Raw genomic sequence first — 22,372 nt, 5'->3', positions numbered from 1 at the left:
GCACAAGTGAGGTATGTGGCACAGTGGCAGAGGAAGCAAATGAGTGTAAATTTCTAGGGGTCCACCTGGATTCAAACCTCTGGTGGATTAGCCATGTTAATGCTGTATGTAAAAACGTCAGAAATCGGCTGTATCTTCTAAGTCAACTGTTCAAAATGGCGCCCATACACATACTTAAAACTGTGTATTATGGAACAGTCTATCCCCATCTTAGCTACTGTATGGAAATATAGAGTTATGCTATAGACATTCACCTTAACAGAGTACTGTTGCTACAAAAAAAGAGGGTTTAGAATCATACATGGACTAGGCTGTAAGACTGTTGCCATGATGTTTTCAGACAACATAAGTACTTCACCATATACTCTCTGTATCTTTATAAACTAATTACATCTTTTGTCTCACAGAAAACTGAAGTAACTAAATGTAATGATATACATGACCACAACACCAGGTGCAAAGAGAATTAATACTAACAAAGAATAAGATTAAAAATGATGGACCAAAGCCCATATACTAATGGACTGATATGGTATAATAAACTGCCAGAGTCCATGAAAAACATCAATAAAAAGTAATTCAAATCAAAACTAAAAGAATTCTTAACTGAATGACTTCTCTAATCACTTAATGAATTTTAAATGGTTAAGTATAACAGCTGTAAAATAATGTATAAAAATGTAATTAGCTGTATTAATAGGTGTAAAATGTAATGTATTTTGACAAGCATCAATTTATTGTTTAATTTCCACCTGTAAGGCTAAGATATAAATGTATTTTATGATTGTAGCTCTACTTGTTGTTTGCAAAAGCCATCATACTGATGACTCCAAGCAAAAAAATCTAAATAAATAAATCTTTTGTTAGCCATTAGTCTACACAGTTCCTCAGTTTTTGTTGTAGGCCTTTTTTCAATTAGAATTTTAATTCCAGGCATAAATAATAGAAATATTCAGTTATAAAAAAAGAGAAGTGAATCAGTGAACTGCATGAATGAGAGAGTGAAGGAAAAAAGTGAAAGCATTTACATCAACACTGTAGGAAGAGTAAAATCACAGTGTGTAAAATCCTGGATGAGATAACAGCAGCACAATGAATTCAAATAGACTGCTACTCACCATAGAGGTTGTGTTGAATGGCTTACAGGTGCATTTAAAAGTATGCTGCTGGATATTATTCAGCTATCAGATGAGATCCTTCATCAAATGAAAAAACACACACGCGCATGCGCGCGTAGCCACTGTCATCTCAAGGTCATATATGTTTCTTCATTTGGTGAAGGACTTTGTTCGATAGCTAAATAGTATCCACCAGCCTGCTCATTAATGTGAACTGAGCTGCAGAGCCATACACCATCAGGTCTGAGAAAAATATGACACAAAAATATCAACTGGTAACAAAAAAAATAATGGGGTAATGTGGAAGAGAACCAATAGAGTCCAAAATATTTCTTGAGAAAGAACAATCTTCGACAAATCTTCTCCTCTTCAATTGTTAGGGTGTGAAATTATATTTACAAAGAGTGAGACTGAGTACAAATCTAGAAAAATCCATACAATATGTGGAAACATTCATAACAGTTCCATGAATATAACAAACAGAAACTAGAACTAAACTTCACAGTACCATGACACTTCCTGCACTACTGCATACCTGTGGTGGTTGGGTACTGATAAATACGACTCCTTATGAGATGTTGGTCATAGCCCACTGTGGTATTGCTGCATTGGCTATCAGCTAGCTCCATTAAGGTCCAGAGTCATATGTTGGGTACCAACATCTGCAAAACGTATTTTTGCCCACTGCCCAGTGACGGTTAAATGGGTAACCAAGCCGTGACGGTAATTGATTACATGCGAACATTACACAGCTCAAAAGCTGTAAACTGATGTTTTCTTATGATGTATTGGAAAGGGGGGGGGGGTGCAGTGTGCATGTGATCTACATCTAAGTGATTACACTGCAATTCACACTTCACACTTAAGTGTTTGACAGAGGGTGCACAGAACCACTTTCAGACTACTTCTGTACTGTTCCATTCTGGAACAGCATGTGGATAAAATGTGAGCTCTTATTTGTTTTATTACAATGGCCATTTCTCCCTATTTAGGTGGTAGTCAACAAAATATTTTGTCATTTAGAGATGAAAGTTGGTGTCTCAAAACACACCACTAGGGAAAAATGCTTTTATTGTAATAACTGCCACACCAACCTGCTTATATCTGTGATATACTCTCCCCTACTTCCTGATAATACAAAATGGTGTCTCATGCTTCGACTTTTTGTGTCCTCTGTCAGTCCTTTCTAGTAAGGACCCCAAACAAGGCAACATTACTCCAGAAGAGAATGGACAAACCTAGTGTAGACATGATCTTTAGTAGGTTTGATGCATTGTCCAACTGTTCTGCCAGTAAAATGAACTGTTTGGCTTGTCATCGCCACGACATTTTCTATGTGATGCTTCAAATTTATATGTAACTGGAGTGCCTAGGAATTTAGTTGAACTGACAGATTTTATATTTGTGTAACTGACCATGTAACTAAAATTTAAAAGATTTTTTTTAGTACTTATGTGGAGGACCTCACACATTTCTTTGTTCACAGTCAATTGCCACTTTTCGCTACACATATATATTGTCCAAACAATTTTGTAATTATGAATTTACTCAACCATCTGTAGAGAGACTAAAAGGGGTGCTCTGAATGTCTCCTAATTTTTTTTTATATGGTTTAAGAACAGGAGGAGGTGTATAACAGTTTCTTGGGGCACTCTGGATATAAGCTCTGTGTCAGTAAATGACTTCCTGGCAACTGCTGCAAACTGTCACCTTCCCAAGAGGATATCATGACTCCAGCCACACAGCTGAGACTATTCTCCACAGGCATGCAATTTTATTAGAAGCTACTTGTAAGGATTAGTGTCGAAAGCTTTCCGAGAATCTGGAAATAAGGAATCAACTTGAGGTCCCCTGTCAACAACTCTCATTACTTCATGCGAGTGAAGAATGATACTTTCTGAACCTAAACTTGCTATGTGTCAGTAAACGATTTTCATCAAGGAATTTCATGTTGAAAGTCCTGTGGAGGAACTGAATTCTGAAGTGTGAAATGTCAACTAGCAAGTAATTTCAATTACACTAGACAGTGCAGAGCTTTGAGATTAGATTCCTTGATAGAACTAAAGGATATACAAAGTGTGTTAAAAAGTATGTAACCTCTGCATAATCCAACAATGTGAGGGAGACTTTCTATGACGGAAATGTGGTTGGTTAGTTTAATGAATAAAGGGACCAAACTATGAGGTCACCAGTCCCTCCTAATGGAACAGACAAGTCAACAAAACTACACATCAAAGAAGGGCCTGTTGGGTGAAAACCAAGGAAAGAAATCCCCAAGGGCTACCAGAATGCAGTTGTAGGTCCCTGGAGCATTGTGAAAAAGGGGGAGAAGAGCAAACTAGCGGGTAGAGTAAGGGCTGGGGCAAACCACAGTGCCGCTGCTTGTTTGGGGCAGAGGAGGCAATAAGATGTCCTGCCAACCCATAAATGGGTCGACAAGGCTGAGGTGCCATTTCTTAGAGAGAATGGTAAAAATCCCCTTCACAAATAAACTATAAAATCAGGTCAGCCGCTGAGGCACCTTCCGCTAACACCAGGGGTAGTGAGTCAGGAAGACCAAGTGTCTCCTGCATGGTGGCTATGGTAGAACAGTCCAGCAAAATGTGGACCACCGTCAAACAGGCACCACAATGACAGTGGATGGATCCTCATCATGCAGGAGATAACCATGAGTAGCGAAGTACAGCTTAGGTGGAGGTGGCAAACGATAATGGAGTCCTTCTGAGAGGCCTGCATGGAGGGCCTCCACCAATTTACAGTCTCCTTTATTGCCCACAGTTTGTTCAGCAGTCAGACTATGCCATTATGCATTCCTCATCCTTAGAATTTGATGGCATAATGCCGATCAAAGGTCTGATTCCAGAATACCAATCTGAACAGGCAGCTTGCTGGTAGCCAATTTGGCCAGCCAGCCCGGGATCCCGATCTGACCCAGGGTCCAGACAAAACTATTTGGTTGAGATGTGGCGTGTAACATTCATCATCATTCATAAACTTTTTCCTGTCAGTAGAAAGTGCCAGTCACTGGCAGTCGGCCTACAAGTGACAATGTGTGGTGAGTGTTTGTCAGATTCCAGTAAGCTGGGAAATGACAGAAGAAACTGAGCAACAATATTGCATCAAATTTTGCCAAAAGCTCGGCGATAGCTGAGTGGAAGCCATTCACAAGATTCATCAGACTTGCAGGGTATGATTCCACGAGCAACTCATGGAACTGAACTGCTTCAAAGATGGCCACATGTCAGATCACAGCTAACTGCATTCAGTCAGAACCTTAACAAGCCAAAATGACAATGTCACTGAGCAAGTGTGTACTTTCATCAGGGAAGACTTTCGTTTCACAATATGAGAACTTGCTAATGAGACAGAGGCAAGCATTGGATTGGCACATTCAATTTTGACCACCAATTTACAGTCTCCTTTATTGCCCACAGTTTGTTCAGCAGTCAGACTACGCCATTCTGCATTCCTCATCCTTAGAATTTGATGGCATAATACCGATCAAAGGTCTGATTCCAGAATACCAATCTGAACAGGCAGCTTGCTGGTAGCCAATTTGGCCAGCCAGCCCGGGATCCCGATCTGACCCAGGGTCCAGACAAAACTATTTGGTTGAGATGTGGCGTGTAACATTCATCATCATTCGTAAACTTTTTCCTGTCAGTAGAAAGTGCCAGTCACTGGCAGTCGGCTTACAAGTGACAATGTGTGGTGAGTGTTTGTCAGATTCCAGTAAGCTGGGAAATGACAGAAGAAACTGAGCAACAATATTGCATCAAATTTTGCCAAAAGCTTGGCGATAGCTGAGTGGAAGCCATTCACAAGATTCATCAGACTTGCAGGGTATGATTCCACGAGCAACTCATGGAACTGAACTGCTTCAAAGATGGCCACATGTCAGATCACAGCTAACTGCATTCAGTCAGAACCTTAACAAGCCAAAATGACAATGTCACTGAGCAAGTGTGTACTTTCATCAGGGAAGACTTTCGTTTCACAATATGAGAACTTGCTAATGAGACAGAGGCAAGCATTGGATTGGCACATTCAATTTTGACCACCAATTTACAGTCTCCTTTATTGCCCACAGTTTGTTCAGCAGTCAGACTACGCCATTCTGCATTCCTCATCCTTAGAATTTGATGGCATAATACCGATCAAAGGTCTGATTCCAGAATACCAATCTGAACAGGCAGCTTGCTGGTAGCCAATTTGGCCAGCCAGCCCGGGATCCCGATCTGACCCAGGGTCCAGACAAAACTATTTGGTTGAGATGTGGCGTGTAACATTCATCATCATTCGTAAACTTTTTCCTGTCAGTAGAAAGTGCCAGTCACTGGCAGTCGGCTTACAAGTGACAATGTGTGGTGAGTGTTTGTCAGATTCCAGTAAGCTGGGAAATGACAGAAGAAACTGAGCAACAATATTGCATCAAATTTTGCCAAAAGCTTGGCGATAGCTGAGTGGAAGCCATTCACAAGATTCATCAGACTTGCAGGGTATGATTCCACGAGCAACTCATGGAACTGAACTGCTTCAAAGATGGCCACATGTCAGATCACAGCTAACTGCATTCAGTCAGAACCTTAACAAGCCAAAATGACAATGTCACTGAGCAAGTGTGTACTTTCATCAGGGAAGACTTTCGTTTCACAATATGAGAACTTGCTAATGAGACAGAGGCAAGCATTGGATTGGCACATTCAATTTTGACCACCAATTTACAGTCTCCTTTATTGCCCACAGTTTGTTCAGCAGTCAGACTACGCCATTCTGCATTCCTCATCCTTAGAATTTGATGGCATAATACCGATCAAAGGTCTGATTCCAGAATACCAATCTGAACAGGCAGCTTGCTGGTAGCCAATTTGGCCAGCCAGCCCGGGATCCCGATCTGACCCAGGGTCCAGACAAAACTATTTGGTTGAGATGTGGCGTGTAACATTCATCATCATTCGTAAACTTTTTCCTGTCAGTAGAAAGTGCCAGTCACTGGCAGTCGGCTTACAAGTGACAATGTGTGGTGAGTGTTTGTCAGATTCCAGTAAGCTGGGAAATGACAGAAGAAACTGAGCAACAATATTGCATCAAATTTTGCCAAAAGCTTGGCGATAGCTGAGTGGAAGCCATTCACAAGATTCATCAGACTTGCAGGGTATGATTCCACGAGCAACTCATGGAACTGAACTGCTTCAAAGATGGCCACATGTCAGATCACAGCTAACTGCATTCAGTCAGAACCTTAACAAGCCAAAATGACAATGTCACTGAGCAAGTGTGTACTTTCATCAGGGAAGACTTTCGTTTCACAATATGAGAACTTGCTAATGAGACAGAGGCAAGCATTGGATTGGCACATTCAATTTTGACCACCAATTTACAGTCTCCTTTATTGCCCACAGTTTGTTCAGCAATCAGACTACGCCATTCTGCATTCCTCATCCTTAGAATTTGATGGCATAATACCGATCAAAGGTCTGATTCCAGAATACCAATCTGAACAGGCAGCTTGCTGGTAGCCAATTTGGCCAGCCAGCCCGGGATCCCGATCTGACCCAGGGTCCAGACAAAACTATTTGGTTGAGATGTGGCGTGTAACATTCATCATCATTTGTAAACTTTTTCCTGTCAGCGGAAAGTGCCAGTCACTGGCAGTCGGCTTACAAGTGACAATGTGTGGTGAGTGTTTGTCAGATTCCAGTAAGCTGGGAAATGACAGAAGAAACTGAGCAACAATATTGCATCAAATTTTGCCAAAAGCTCAGCGATAGCTGAGTGGAAGCCATTCACAAGATTCATCAGACTTGCAGGGTATGATTCCACGAGCAACTCATGGAACTGAACTGCTTCAAAGATGGCCACATGTCAGATCACAGCTAACTGCATTCAGTCAGAACCTTAACAAGCCAAAATGACAATGTCACTGAGCAAGTGTGTACTTTCATCAGGGAAGACTTTCGTTTCACAATATGAGAACTTGCTAATGAGACAGAGGCAAGCATTGGATTGGCACATTCAATTTTGACCACCAATTTACAGTCTCCTTTATTGCCCACAGTTTGTTCAGCAGTCAGACTACGCCATTCTGCATTCCTCATCCTTAGAATTTGATGGCATAATACCGATCAAAGGTCTGATTCCAGAATACCAATCTGAACAGGCAGCTTGCTGGTAGCCAATTTGGCCAGCCAGCCCGGGATCCCGATCTGACCCAGGGTCCAGACAAAACTATTTGGTTGAGATGTGGCGTGTAACATTCATCATCATTTGTAAACTTTTTCCTGTCAGCGGAAAGTGCCAGTCACTGGCAGTCGGCTTACAAGTGACAATGTGTGGTGAGTGTTTGTCAGATTCCAGTAAGCTGGGAAATGACAGAAGAAACTGAGCAACAATATTGCATCAAATTTTGCCAAAAGCTTGGCGATAGCTGAGTGGAAGCCATTCACAAGATTCATCAGACTTGCAGGGTATGATTCCACGAGCAACTCATGGAACTGAACTGCTTCAAAGATGGCCACATGTCAGATCACAGCTAACTGCATTCAGTCAGAACCTTAACAAGCCAAAATGACAATGTCACTGAGCAAGTGTGTACTTTCATCAGGGAAGACTTTCGTTTCACAATATGAGAACTTGCTAATGAGACAGAGGCAAGCATTGGATTGGCACATTCAATTTTGACCAACCATTTTGGCACAAGTGATGTGTCTGTGAAATTCAACTGAAACTGGAAACAATGGAGCAGAAACAATGTCAACTGGATATGGTGCTGGATATGCTGGACAATGCAGACAATAATCCTAGAATTCTGTACACCGTGATCACAAGTGATGAGGCGTGGATTTTGTATACAACCCAGAAACAGAGATACAGTTAGTTGGTTCAAATGGCTCTGAGCACTATAGGACTTAACTTCTGAGGTCATCAGTCCCCTAAAACTTAGAACTACTTAAACCTAACTAACCTAAGGACATTACACACATCCATACCCGAGGCAGGATTCGAACCTGCGACCGTAGCGGTCCCGCGATTCCGGACTGTAGCGCCTAGAACCGCTCGGCTACTCCAGCTGGCGAGATACAGTTGCCACGGTGGAACCATCCTTGAGGAAGAAAAAGCAAGCAAGTATAGCAGGGCCACAACAATGTAAAAATCAAACTGATATTTGTCATTTTTGGTCTTTGTGATGCTGTGTATGCATATGATTACATCTGCAGGCAACAAAAGCTTGACAGCTCCATAATGGTAACGCATCCACCCATTATGTGCATCTGATTCAGACTTCCCTAATCAAACACAACACTCCTGTGGTTGGTCAGGCTCCCTATGCCCCTGACATAGCTCCATATGACTTTTGCCTATTTCCTAAACTGAAAATGCCCCTGAAAGAAGCACAATTTGAGTCAAGAGAAGACATCATATGGAATACAATTGTCCAGTTGATAAGCAGTCAAAAAGACCAAAAGACACATTTCTGAAGTGCGTCCACCGATGGTGGGAATGCTGGAAGAAACGTTTGAATTACCAAGGAGACTAATTTAAAGAAGATTAAAGTTTTGAATCTCCAAATCAGTAACTGTAACCAAAAGCTCGATACTTTTTGAATACGGCTAGTATCTGTAAGGAAATACAGGTCTTAACCTGTAAAATATGAACATGAATTAAAAAGTAAATGCAATCAACACTAGAATGCTGGAATAAAGATTAAGGTGGGTAACACATTTGACAGGATGGACGATACCAGAGCCAGAAAGGCAGCTCTCTGCTATCCAACCAGACGAAGAAGAGATGTGAACACTGTAGACAGAACAAGCAGAAGCATTTCCCAGTAAAAGGAGGAGAATAACAGACACAAGCTGTGTGTGAGCAGTCTTCCAGTTGTCATATATTTACGATGTAGCTGGCGAAAGTGCTATGCTTCCTTCGTCATAGTGTAACACTACGCTACTGCACACGATACTTATTAAAGCCTATACTATGGTAAGTTGACGGGCTTCACCTTATAAGAAAGGATTTTGGTATATATGTTGACCGCGTGTACCTGAATGGAGGCAAAATCAGACTTCCACCCACTCAGTAACAACAATGATACGTCAAGCAAGTCTGAAGTGCAACTACACGTTAGGACGGACAAGAAACGACACAGCAGATGCTGCCAAATTGTTAATAATACGGTTGCCAGCCTAATTAGGCATTAACTGGGTTTCTTCCCAGTACAAGTTGATGTACGTTCATACAAAACAACACGTAATACCACTGCATAATATGGTAAATTTTAGAACCAGAAAATCTACTGAACTAATAATTTCACTTTCTGTACTAATATGGACAAGCCAAAGATACACAACAATACACTATAATGTTTACTACGAACTTCGTACTGTCTATTGATCTGATTAAAATCGGGCATAGGTTACCCTAGAAATAGCACTTTCGAAACACACATACAATGTCAATTTTGAAAAAGGTGAAACACAAATAAATTTTGGTTTTATATTGACTTTAACTTTGCTAGTCAAATCAGTTCAGTACACTTCAGAATTTAAATGAATAGAAAAGAAAAAAGAGGGGGGGGGGGGGGGGAAGGGAATCCTGAAACTGTTATGATCACTGTACTGAAAATTTTGATTATGAAATCGTTAAGCACTCAAGATTTCCAATATATGAGTTACAACTCTTTTTGTCTCATTTCTTGCTCATTTAACTACCATTAATCTTGTCTCAAATTAATTAAACTTTATTACTAAACCAATTTCAACATTATCTTCCAACTTTGTCAGACCTATATTATTTGCCTATATATTCATTAACAACAAAGTTCTTTAAACATCATTCTAACATAGATAGGTCTGCAGGTAATTATTATTAACATAAACTTTAAATCTTCATCTCGGGACACTCGGATTGCACAACATGTGGAAAGGACCCTGTCTAGGTTAGTGATTAGGATAATTAAATGATAGGACTGTTCTGGTAAAAGTTAAGTTGTTATTGAACAGTAAGGAACAAACGTAACACTGGTCCACACGAATACAGTACTAATAGTTTCAACCTGTTTGTATCGATGTGGCGGTTGGCGGGCGGCGAGATGGCGAGGCGCAGAGCACACATACAATCACAGCTATGGCTCTTGATGTATCGGCACTTTACTTCTTCATAGCGTCGCAATATTTTTCCATTTAGTGGCTATGTAATTTTGCCATGCTGTATAGTTGTCGGAAACGGCACATCCAAGGCTCAATGAAACTACGTCTTCCAGGAGAGCCTCCTCGATCCAGAACGTGTTGCTCAGATCAAAGCCCAACTCCGACTACTACTGCTGAGCCCGTTATGCCGTGCCGCGCCCGTGTGCATTTTCCCGCGCTCGCCTGCCATCCACCTTTTATCGCTCCCCTACAGACAGGGTATTCACCAAAGGTTTTGCACTCCACATATCCTAATACATTGCCTACGTATGGACCAGACGCAAAATTAGAACTTTGACATCTTACAATATTTTCAACGTTTCTTACAATCCAATTCTGTTATAATATTGCTTAAACATTTGACATAAACATTAATATTTACATCGAAAATTGTTTACAGTTCCTTTAACATAATGGCATGAAATAAAAAAGAAATGAAATCAGCTAATTTATCGAAAAACAGAAGCAAAAATTATTATATGTACAATAGTATAACGTTGTTGTTGTTACAATAGGAATAAGCATGATGAAATCAAATGCGACAGCCGTAGCACACGTACACTGGTGTTGTCACGCTGGAAGTAGGTCCTACTTATGTAATACATACCTTATTACTATGTTACGATAAATGACTCTTTAAGATATTCAAATATAGTAACAGCGGTCAACGGTTTTGTTAACGATATTAGGGAAACACGCCTGTAGAATACCGTTAAGCTGCGTACACACTGAGCCTGAAACTGTTTTTTTCAAAACATGTTTCTGGCTACTTAATGTTAAACCATTTGGAAACATGTTTCGAAACGCAGGAACGTCTATCCGTAGCAGTTTCGGTAGAGATAAAAGGAAACAGCTACCACTTGTCACCGCAGCACGGCGCTAGCGCTCGCGCGTGTGTCTGTGTGTCGTCTACTGTTCAGTGGTGTTGTGTTTACTATCGTGTCGTTTTCGCTTTATTTTTCTAAAACAATGGAGTGGTCAAGGTAGCAAATTGCTTATTTAATTGCCATGTACCAGGCGGAGGATTGATTATGTAACGTCCCGAGCAAGGAATATAAAAACAGTGTGGAAAAACATGATGCACTTGCAAAAACTGCAGTAGCTTTTGGCACGGACAAGGAAAGTGTGGAGAAAAAAAAATACTATCGCTCGTGGTTGCTTACAGACGTGAGAAAAGAAAAATGATTTCCAGCAGACCGTCTGGTAGTGGTGCAGACACTGCATATGAGTCCAACTGGTTCGGCTGTCGGCTGCTTCAGTTCTTGTACGATGTTCATGAGCCAGAGGAGGCAACAGATACTGTGGAAAATGAAGTACGAAAATTAGGCTTGTTTGTCTTTATTTGTATTTTATAGCACGTAGTCACACTCACCCATACTTATTTTTCCACGGTATACTTCCTTGTGGCCTTAAAAAATAATTAGCAAACTCGTCTCGAATTTTTTTATTCGTGGAAGCAGCTTTCCTTGGTATATTCTGTGCTGCAATGAAAACTGATGCAGTGTCATTTCGTCCCCATCTCATCTGTTTGTAAATCGTAGAAATCGAAGGTTCCATGTGGAGTGTACTGGTTCTTTGCCTCAGAATTTCGTCTTAAAAAATTGCGGGGACTCACAGCCGTACATGTGACAGTTTTTGCCTTCTCCAGTTGAAGCAACATAAGTTTTCTAAACACACGAAGAACTGAAGCCATAATGCCGGAAGTGTTCTCAGCAACCATTCTGGCCCTAGACAGTCTGTAATTAAAAGCTCTCTCTTTTGAACCTATAATGGCTCTGAGCACTATGGGACTCAACTGCTGTGGTTATAAGTCCCCTAGAACTTAGAACTACTTAAACCTAGCTAACCTAAGGACAGCACATAACACCCAGCCATCACGAGGCAGAGAAAATCCCTGACCCCGCCGGGAATCGAACCCGGGAACCCGGGCGTGGGAAGCGAGAACGCTACCGCACGACCACGAGATGCGGGCTTTTGAACCTATAACATGTTTTCCTGTGTAGGGTTTTCATAATATTTGCCTGTAAAGGAAAAGCATCATCTGCTACAAAAACATATGGTAGGGCCTTTGTGCCATCTGGTAAGCATTCAGCTTGGGGCAAGTTCAGTTTCTTTCTGTTAATTAACTCACTTATGCTCGCGTTTTTGGACACACCACCATTCTGCCTTGGCAGCGGATATCTGCGTACAACAAGTTGTAACTGGCATGGAAATAGTCTGCCTGTACACACTATAATTAGTTAATTATTGTTTGTTCTGTTATTCATAGTGGTCAATGATAATGATAATTGATATTTGAACAAATTTATGAAAATAATCTGCCTGTACACACTATAATTAATTAATTATTGTTTGTTCTGTTATCCTCTACTATAGTGGTCAATGATAATGATAAGTCATATCTGAAAAACAAATGTATGAAAATAGTATGCACTATAAATAATTAATTATTGTTTGTTTTGTTATTTGTGTGAGAACAAACATGCTGTTTCACGCCATTCGTTTTCAGTCGCCGGTATCTGAAAGAAATAAATTTTTCGTTCATTCGCCAGAAGGCATAAGTGAAGACGAAGAGGATGTTGCTGGACCTTTCAGTGCTCCACCACGAAAAATCAGAGGAGTGGGCGAGAAAAAAAGATACTATGCAGCAACCCTACAAGATTGCGTATCAGTTATTAACTAAAGTACTGCAAAAACAAGAAGATAACAACAACTATGTATGTAGCACATAATGACAGTATGTGGCATCAGTGTTATGGAAATTGCCAGAATTTCAAAGAGCAAAAACAATGGCTTTACTTAATGAAGTGTTAAAGAAACAGCATGTAGCACATCTGGAAAGTCAGCATTCGACAGTGGGTATGAATGTGGCAGTAATTCCCTTGACACATTTACGAGTTAGGTAGACAGTGGAAACACAACTGAAGAAGTTGCGTTTGATGACATCTATAATATAATTGACAAATAATAATATTTAGTTAAGATGGATATTTAACGATGTTTTTCATTTACGTACCTTTACATAATCCCTTAGTACTTCCACCAGAGCTCCACATACTTCAGCCATTATTTGAGATACTGCTTGTGAAATAAATACGCAAGGCTCTGAAATCAATTTCCGGTTGCCAGAAACGAAGAGTAACTGCAAGCCTCTGGTTGAATGAAATCGCTTTCCTGAAATTCGTGTCGTTTTTTGAAACAAATGGTGCTATCATATTTTCCAGTTACTCAAAATCAGTAGATGACATCCGAGTGAAGTTACGAAAGCCAGAGCCGTCTTCCATATTCAGCTCACGCAGCAAGTTATTCCCGCCAGTTCTTCTACAGAATGTTTTTCTCCACCAACGACGAGGACGCCTTTCAGTTTGTTGGTGTAAACCTTCTAGTATTAATAATGTAGCATCACATATCATTGTATTTTCCTCGGCAACAGACATAACGCAGCAGCAGACGATACAACTTAATAAGACAAGCAGCACTGCAGACGGCGTGAACACACAACGAGAAATGTTTGCCGCCAGTGTGGACGGAAACAAAGTCGGAAACATTGCAGAAAACTATGTTTCCGACAGAAACACGTTATGAGCAGCAGTATGTACGCGGTTTTAGAAAGTGGCGAAAAACAAGTTGGTCTTAATGTTTTTCATATGTTTATAGAAAAAAAATCAGCTTTGAATTTCTCCGTGAAACCATATTTATGAAAGACGAGGACCTCTGAAGCATGGGAAGTACAGCTGTATAACTAGAGTTGTAGAATAGTAATGTTAGGGTCGACCAAAGCGACCGATCCCGCCCGTCGGCTTTGACCCGTGACGTAAGGCTGTTGTCGTGTGTGACGTCACAACTGCGCAGAATTTAGTTTGTAAGAGTGGCGTGTTTGTAGGTGTCGTTTTGATGCGATCGGTGGTGCTCTCTGGTGGTGTGTTAGGTGATGTTTTTTGTTTAGTTTGCGGGTGTGGCATCATGTGTGAATTTTGCTAAATTGCTTTTTTTATGTCTTTATTAGGTATGGATATGACTGACAGGGTCAACAATTTTCGGTTGTCGGCTATGATGGGGGACAGAGTGTTGTCTCTAGTAAAATTTCTTCAACTATTCGGATTTTTGGATGAAGTCGTGAACTGTTCAGTATGTCGTGAAGAAATGAGGCTTACTTAAAGTTCCGACGTCTCGGACCATGGACAGCTGTATGTGGAGATGTCGTAAGAATAACAGGTCAAGGGAAGTGTTCGATCCCAATGCATGGCTGTGAATGTTAGTATCGGGATGTGTTTTTGAGCTATATAGCTCAAGGGAAGTGTTAGGTACTAATTTATGAGATCGGGCGCTGCTGTTGATCTATATAGGTCGAGGGAAGTGTTCGATCCCAATTTCTGGGATCGCGAGTTATATAGGTCAAGGGAAGTGTCCGATTCCAGATGATTGTGTTTAGTGGTATTTGGGGAGATTTGTGATGTCGGTTTTTTTCGTCGTTTTGCGTGATTTTGTCGGGTTTTTTCGTCGTTTTGTGTGATTTTGTATGGGGGTGGGTGTCTGAATTTGTTCATATTTAGTTTGTCCCCACCCAAAAACCCCTTATTTCCCGCACTTGTCCCATTAGTGTCATTAGGCTTTTTGTAGAACGTGTGTGTGTTTGTTTTTCGATGTATTTTCGTCCTCATAATGTGTACGTAACGACTTTATATGCGCCATATTGGAATCGTGGTTTATGGTCGTTTCCGCCATAATTGTGACGTCATGGGTCAAAGCAGACGGGTGGGATCGGACGCTTCCGTATTTACAATTCATTGATCGCAGGTACAGTCATCCCTGTGATCGTTTTTTTTCCTTCACGTTGGAATACCTACATCCATTAAATGTAAAATGCATCAAATATATGCACTCTTACCTAATCATCATTCAATTAAAGACACACGTGTTCTTGTTTGTAATTACATACTGCACGGGAAATTTGAGTTTTCAGTGCAAATATAAGTTCTTAATTATCGATATTTTATAGAAGATTGTTAATAAAGGTTGTTTAAATTAGGAAAACATAAATTTTTAGGACAAAAATGAAAAACCAAATGTCCAGCATATTGTAAATTTGGTCTCACACGAGTCAGAGTGATAAGCGCCGTGAAAACGGGGACAACAATAATTTTCACAGATTTTAGCATACATTTAAAACGCAGATTTTTATAGTTACCACCGAACCACTGCAATATGAAGCCAAAAAAGCTAATCTGGAGCCAATTTATCGAGATAAATAACAAGACGTTTCAGCAGCCACACGTACTGGCATTAAAACACTAAAGTTTGTCGCACGTCACTGCCCAACGTTCACAGGATACAAAACGTCACATCATAAAAGGAGAAAGTGGGGCGCTCGGTTGGCTTCGTGGATTCCGTTGTTTGCTCTGATCGTAATCAGTGTCGCAGATGACAGTAACAATATTCAACTGTGTTTCTCAGATTCGGATATGGAAGAGATTGAGAGAATACCAGACGACTGACAGCAATACCTTCAGTGGGTTCAATATTTAACAAGAGCGCGTTTAAAATTAGTTGCGACTTTTGACAGTTCAGTACACCGAAAGCATACTTGCCCGTGTGTGCTGAATGTGTCAGCACTGGAGAAACTATAAGATAATAAACTGCAAGTCTCGCACACCTTATAGCTTCACACGTCAGCTTCCTGATCAATTACCTATTATTTCGTTAATGGTCACAGTTATTACGATATTTCGGTATTAGCTAAACTACTGGAGAAATTCTTAACGAATCTTCGTTTGATGAGTTAGGTCATATGACGCTGCACATAACATTGAGGTAACATGTTGAATTATTTATTAAACCTCGAAGGATATCGCTATTTATCTCCAATATCCCGAAAATGGAATGCGTGTAAAGGTTTCCATCACGAATGCACACGCCACTGAAAAAGCCAGAATGAAATAAAGCCTTCGTATCTCATTAACGGTCTGAGATATCCAAACAAGATTTTGGCAAATGATAGCACGCAAGGAGCAGAGCATTTTGCCATATGATTAATATGCGAAACTTCCATATCTACCGCGGTATTCAAGCAGCTACAGAAGATTTTAAATGAAATTTTCAAGGACCATCACTAGCAGGTGAAAACAAAAACTGCTGTGCGTTTTGCAACAACGTAAATGAAGCTGAATATTTCTTTTTATACTGAGAATGGGCTTTCTTATAACTAATGATTTGTCTCGCCCTCTGTTGCTAATTTAATAACACACTTTTTATGATTCTTTTATTCATTATTTATACTGAGCAAGCAGTATAGGAAACAAAAGAAAAATTTGGAGTAGGAATTAAAATCTATAAAGAAGAAATAAAAACTTTGAGGTTTGCTGATGACATTGTAATTCTGTCAGAGACAGCAAAGAACCTGGAAGAGCAGCTGAATGGAAAGGGCTGTGTCTTGAAAGGCAGATATAAGATGAACATCCAAAAAAGCAAAACGAGGATAATGGAATGTAGTCTAATTAAATCAGGTGATGCTAAGGGAATTAGATGAAGACATGAGGAATTAGATTAAGACATGAGACACTTAAAGTAGTAGATGAGTTCTGCTATTTGGGGAGCAAAATAACTGATGATTGTCAAAGTAGAGAGGATATAAAATGTAGACTAGCAATGGCAAGAAAAGCGTTTCTGAAGAAGAGAAATTTGTTAACATCGAGTATAGATTTAAGTGTCAGGAAGCCTTTTCCAAAAGTATTTGTATGGAGTGTAGCCATGTATGGAAGTGAAACGTGGACGATAAATAGTTTAGATAAGAAGAGAATAGAAGCTTTCGAAATGTTCTGCTACAGAAGACTGCTGAAGATTAGATGGGTAGATCACATAACTAATGAGGAGGTACTGAATAGAACCGAGGAGAAGAGGAATTTGTGGCACAACTTGACTAGAAGAAGGGATCGGTTGGTAGGACATGTTCTGAGGCATCAAGGGATCACCAATTTGGTACTGGAGGGCAGAGTGGAGGGTAAAAATCGTAGAGGGAGACCAAGAGATGGATACACTAAGCAGATTCAGAAGGATGTAGGCTGCAGTAGGTACTGGGAGATGAAGAAACTTGCACAGGATAGAGTAGCATGGAGAGCTGCATCAAACCAGTCTCTGGACTGAAGACCACAGCAGCAAAACCACTATTTCAACTGCAGTAGAATCTTAGTGAGATGCATATCTGTAAAGTCTGCTGTGTTTGGGCAAAAGAAGTAGTTGCTAACACAGCAACAGGAGAAGTGATGTATTACTCAAAAATCGAAACTGTCCTTCACGAATCCATGTGTCCTTAAACACATTCTTGGTATGGCTCACAACTTGAGGCCAGTCCTGCGATGTAACATTTGCAATGACTTCTTTTGTCAGCATTTCAACCTCACTGAGTGTAAATTTCTTGTTTTTGTCACATTACTTTTCACCTAGGCCCATATATTCTCTGTCGGATTTAAATGTGGATGACACAGAGGAAGCCTGATTAAATTATGCCCTTTAGCGTTAGCCTGTTCGTCTATCTGGTAGCGTGGAGTTCTTGGCTTGTACAGTACTACAAGTTCCATTAACTTCACCTTACACAAACGAGATTCAGTTTATCCAATCGAACATTTCTTTGTACCCAGAGGAAAATAGCCGCTTTCCTCTGCTGCGTTGGAGCTTTATCCAGCACAACCGAGTGGTATTACACTTGACCATTGCTTTGTAGAATTCGTAGGAATTATATTCATAGTCGATAACCGGTTCTAGAACAACCACTTTTATTGAAGTGCTGTACTTTTATTATTAAGGCAGTACCAACACGAAACACTCGTTCACAACACCTGACGACTGTAGAACACTTCAACGCCAGAATACATCACTTTACTATGAGAGCTACTGGGCTAGGTGCCTCTAAAGCGCGACAGCACGTGGTACTGTTTATCCATGGCGTGGCAACAGGGGCACTGTACCAAGCAAACTGCTGGTGGCGTGGTGGGGAAAGCCGGCTCGCCATTGACGTTACCTGAGCAATGGCGACATGTCCCCACTGCTGAGCCAAACGTCAGAAGTCGCAACTAATTTTAAACTCAGTATAGACGGTGAAATCAAAGCAATACGCTTTTGCATCACACATATCTCGTGCAGAACAAATACCCTGTGCTTAAGTTAGAAATTTTCATTACTGCTATGCTATCACTGCGTTTACATGCAACACATCTTCCGAGAGACGAAAGCCGAAGTTTGGAAACCGTTTTTCACTGTTGTGTTCACATTTTAAGGTCAGAAGCGGATATGCTAGCACAATTAATTATTGCGCCTGGAAAACAGCTGATACAATTTACGATTTAGTCAGCATAATCGATATTTCTCTTCAGTTAGACGAGGTGTAAACAGCTTCAGTCTAGTATCATTCACTGTACAAAAAGTAACCTCGTCCACATTGGCTGAATACTTTTCAAAACAAACGAAAGCTGACAGCCGAAACACATTTCAAAATCAGCTGTGCTTACATGAGACCAGAAATCAATTGCGGAACTGGAAAACCAGAAGCAGATTTCCAAAATCGATTTTGAATACCAAGAAGCGGTATTGGGAAACTGGTTTACGAAATCCGGTTTTTGGGGCGCCATGTATACGGGGTGTATGTTAGCTACGAAAAGAGCATGTTACCATCTCCGTCTGGTCCTCTAAGAAGAGTGCGATGTTGCCGAAGTTTTGTGAATATTATTTCTTTCCCTTTAAAAACTGAATGACGTTCGAAGCTATATTGTTTCTTTGCTCATCTCTTCTTACGTCAGAGTTGAGACTTCTCACATCGTGGCAGGTTAGCCAGTTGGCTACCCAGTGCTGTCCCAGTTAAATGCGCTGTTAAAGCTGTTGTCCCGTATTATCATTCAGTCGATACACACGTAAAGCATAGCATAAAACGTATCCGTATTATCGTACTTGACTGCACTCAAGCCATCTTGGCTTCCACTCCACATGAAACACAACGCAACAGGTCCCGCAAATGTGACAGCTATGCGCGACATCATTTTCACGTCACTTCAATATCACCTGATTGGCTTTTTTAGCGTTCAATACGGGCCTCTCACAAGGCTTAAAGGGAGATGTAATGGAAAATGTAAACATTTATTTAAAAAACATTACAGCCATATTTATTAATGTACAAATCTAAAATTTTGCATGTGTAAAGCAGATGAGCCGTGATTTAACGGAAAAATATAATAAAATATGCAGGATTAATATTTTGCCAGAAATATGAATTTTTAATTGTCTTGTTTATAAAGTGCCATAACTCAGACTCTAATCATGCAATTAATCTGAAAATTTTATTGTAGTGTCCTGAGAAGGTTATTGATTTACGGCACAAATTGTATCATTAACAGAGTTTTTAATTTTGCACACCCAAAATTAACTATTTTTCTACATACAATCATCTAAAAATCAGAATGCAATTGTAGGATCTCGTATTTTTTAGTTCCAGGGAGACAGCAACATGTTACGAACAGTTCCTGAAAATTTCATAGCCTTAGCACATATACTTTTTGAGAAAAGGCTTCTAAGAACCAAAAAAATGTAAAACAGAGAAAATGAGGTTCAAAGATTACCTTCTGGTACTTCCACATGTAATAAGCTTACCTCAATTTTAAAATCCTCCATACTGTTACTCCTCATCCTTCACGTTTTTCTTCTCTCCTCTTCGAATCTGCCCAGCCTGTATTTGCAGGTAAGACGCTGATCTGTTAGCTTTTTTGGTCCTGCTCTTGTCGATGGTGTAAAATGCTTTTGTTGTAAACATGCCAGGATCTATACCATCTCTCTTCAGCACTTCAGTCCTGCCATTATTTCCGTTATTGTAACATAAAACTGCATCATAGAAACCTATTCTGAGCTCTTCAAGTCCACAGAATGTCCTTTTTGAGCATCTAATCCAAATTAAATTATTGGGGCTTTCATTTGCATTTTTCCGTGAAGACACTTCCTCGATAAATCAGGGTTTGCAAGAAACCTGAATGTGTGCTTAACTGCATTCATGACAGGTTCTGATAATGAATGTTTATGTGAATACACTTCATTTCGATTGTTGAACTTACACCAATCATCTTTCAGACACAGATTGTGCATTGGTGTTTGATCAGTGGATAATTTGTGGAAATTAACTACTCACACAGCAGGCCTCATTGCCTCTGAATTATGTGTGCTTTTCCTGGCAGCTCTCCCATAAAATAACTGAAGAGAATCAATTTCCTTCAGAGTAAGCCTACCATTTCCTCCTAGTTGTTTTCCATCCTCAAGTACTTCACCTTTCTTCTCTTTCAGCAAGCAATGAAGCCTACTACCAAGCTTCTTTTGGATGTGACCAACAAATTCCAAATTTAATGAAGAGGAGGCCCCATCTCCAAGGTATTTAGTATATCTAACACCATACTGGCCCTCAGATGTGAAGAATATCCTCACAACTGCAAAAGCCTCCATGCCCCCACTTGAGGCACTAAAATTTCTAGAGCATGCTTCTGCATGTTTTTCACTGTATTCATTGGTGGACATTTTCCTTGCTGCACATCGGTGGCTGTGTTTAGACATATTTTCTACATCTAAAACTTTACCTGAGTCTATACCAATAACAGATGCAACTCTGTACAGAGATGTGTGACCCCTTTTCATCCAGGTCCCATCTACAGACACACACAGGTCAGTAACATTTGCAGGAGGCTCACTGTCATGAATATCTACCCCAGGATCTATTTCCTTTTGGTTTATTGCCACCAATTCCTCCACTGCTTTCTTCATAGAAACTTTGGCAGTATCGCAATTAGCATTAGACATGTTTTATTTATTTTTTCAAACCTTGCATAAGGTGGAGGCATGTTCAGAAAACCACACAATAAATTATCTCATTCCCTGTCCTGTCCAAGGCATCTCAGAGCATATGCTAACTTAAAATTGTTTTCATGGGTACCAGTGTCAGTTTTTTTGGAGGAGGAAAATGAAAATTCATAGCCACACGAATTACAAATTAATTTAAAATCACAAGCTATTCCCACTCTACTTTCTTCAACAATTGTGCATTCTGTATTGTTACAGCTAAAATCCAGTGGAATCCATATCAACATCATTCATGCACCTGTACGGTTCTCTTGTCCCAAGTTCTGATGCTGAAGCTGAGAGCTTATGTTCTTCATTTCGAGCTGCTTCCTCTTTTTTGTTGATAAATCGATTTCCATGAAAACTTCATTTCCTAAACACAGTTTTTCCACCACCCATTATGCATAAATCTTGACTTCTGCGTAAAGGTTTGCTAATTCAACCTTCCACTTAATAATATGAGTTAGTATTGTCAAAACGTAAATAATCGACATGCAAGAATGTTTTCAGGCAAAGATATAGATGTCAGCCATCGATATAGATGTCAGTCAAAGGTATCGAAAGAAAATAGCGTTCACACTGACAAAAATTCCGCTGAAGCAAGCAGTTTCCCAAATGTTGGAAAAGGTGGGAGTGGCCACCAGTGCAGAGTTAATCAGTTTAACAATTTAAAGGCACTTTCAAAGCAGCTATCACGATAAAATTCACACACAAAATAGATTAAACTATGTAGATCAAGAAAATAATGTTTTTGAAAAATCGATTTTTTGGACCAAAATCCATTACATCCCTCTTCAATGCATATGTACCAGATCTTTACAAAAAACACATTATTCTTGGAATGATTTACCATAATCAAAGCTATAACAATATGTTACACAATGGTTCATGCCTTCATATAAGAGTACTCTCTCAGGTGTTAACTATTATCGTCAATAATTCACAAATTAAGCATGAAACACACTTGTTTTATAATTCCCAACATGTAGTTTTTATGGTAATGGAGCACTGAAAGTTTATCACAAACATGTCACCATTATCACTAAACATCACTTAATAACACATCAACTATATATGCTTTCAAGAGAGAATATGATAACCAAGACAGTAGACAATCACCACATGCAAATGTTTTATTTTTTTCGTATTAACGTTGTTAACACATTCTGGGATTTTCTTATGAATGTAATACAAGTATGTTCTGCAATA

Source organism: Schistocerca serialis, chromosome 10 (assembly GCF_023864345.2).
Source record: "Schistocerca serialis cubense isolate TAMUIC-IGC-003099 chromosome 10, iqSchSeri2.2, whole genome shotgun sequence".
In the NCBI taxonomy this organism is placed as follows: Eukaryota; Metazoa; Arthropoda; class Insecta; order Orthoptera; family Acrididae; genus Schistocerca; species Schistocerca serialis.
Note: the sequence above shows the minus strand (reverse complement) of the source record.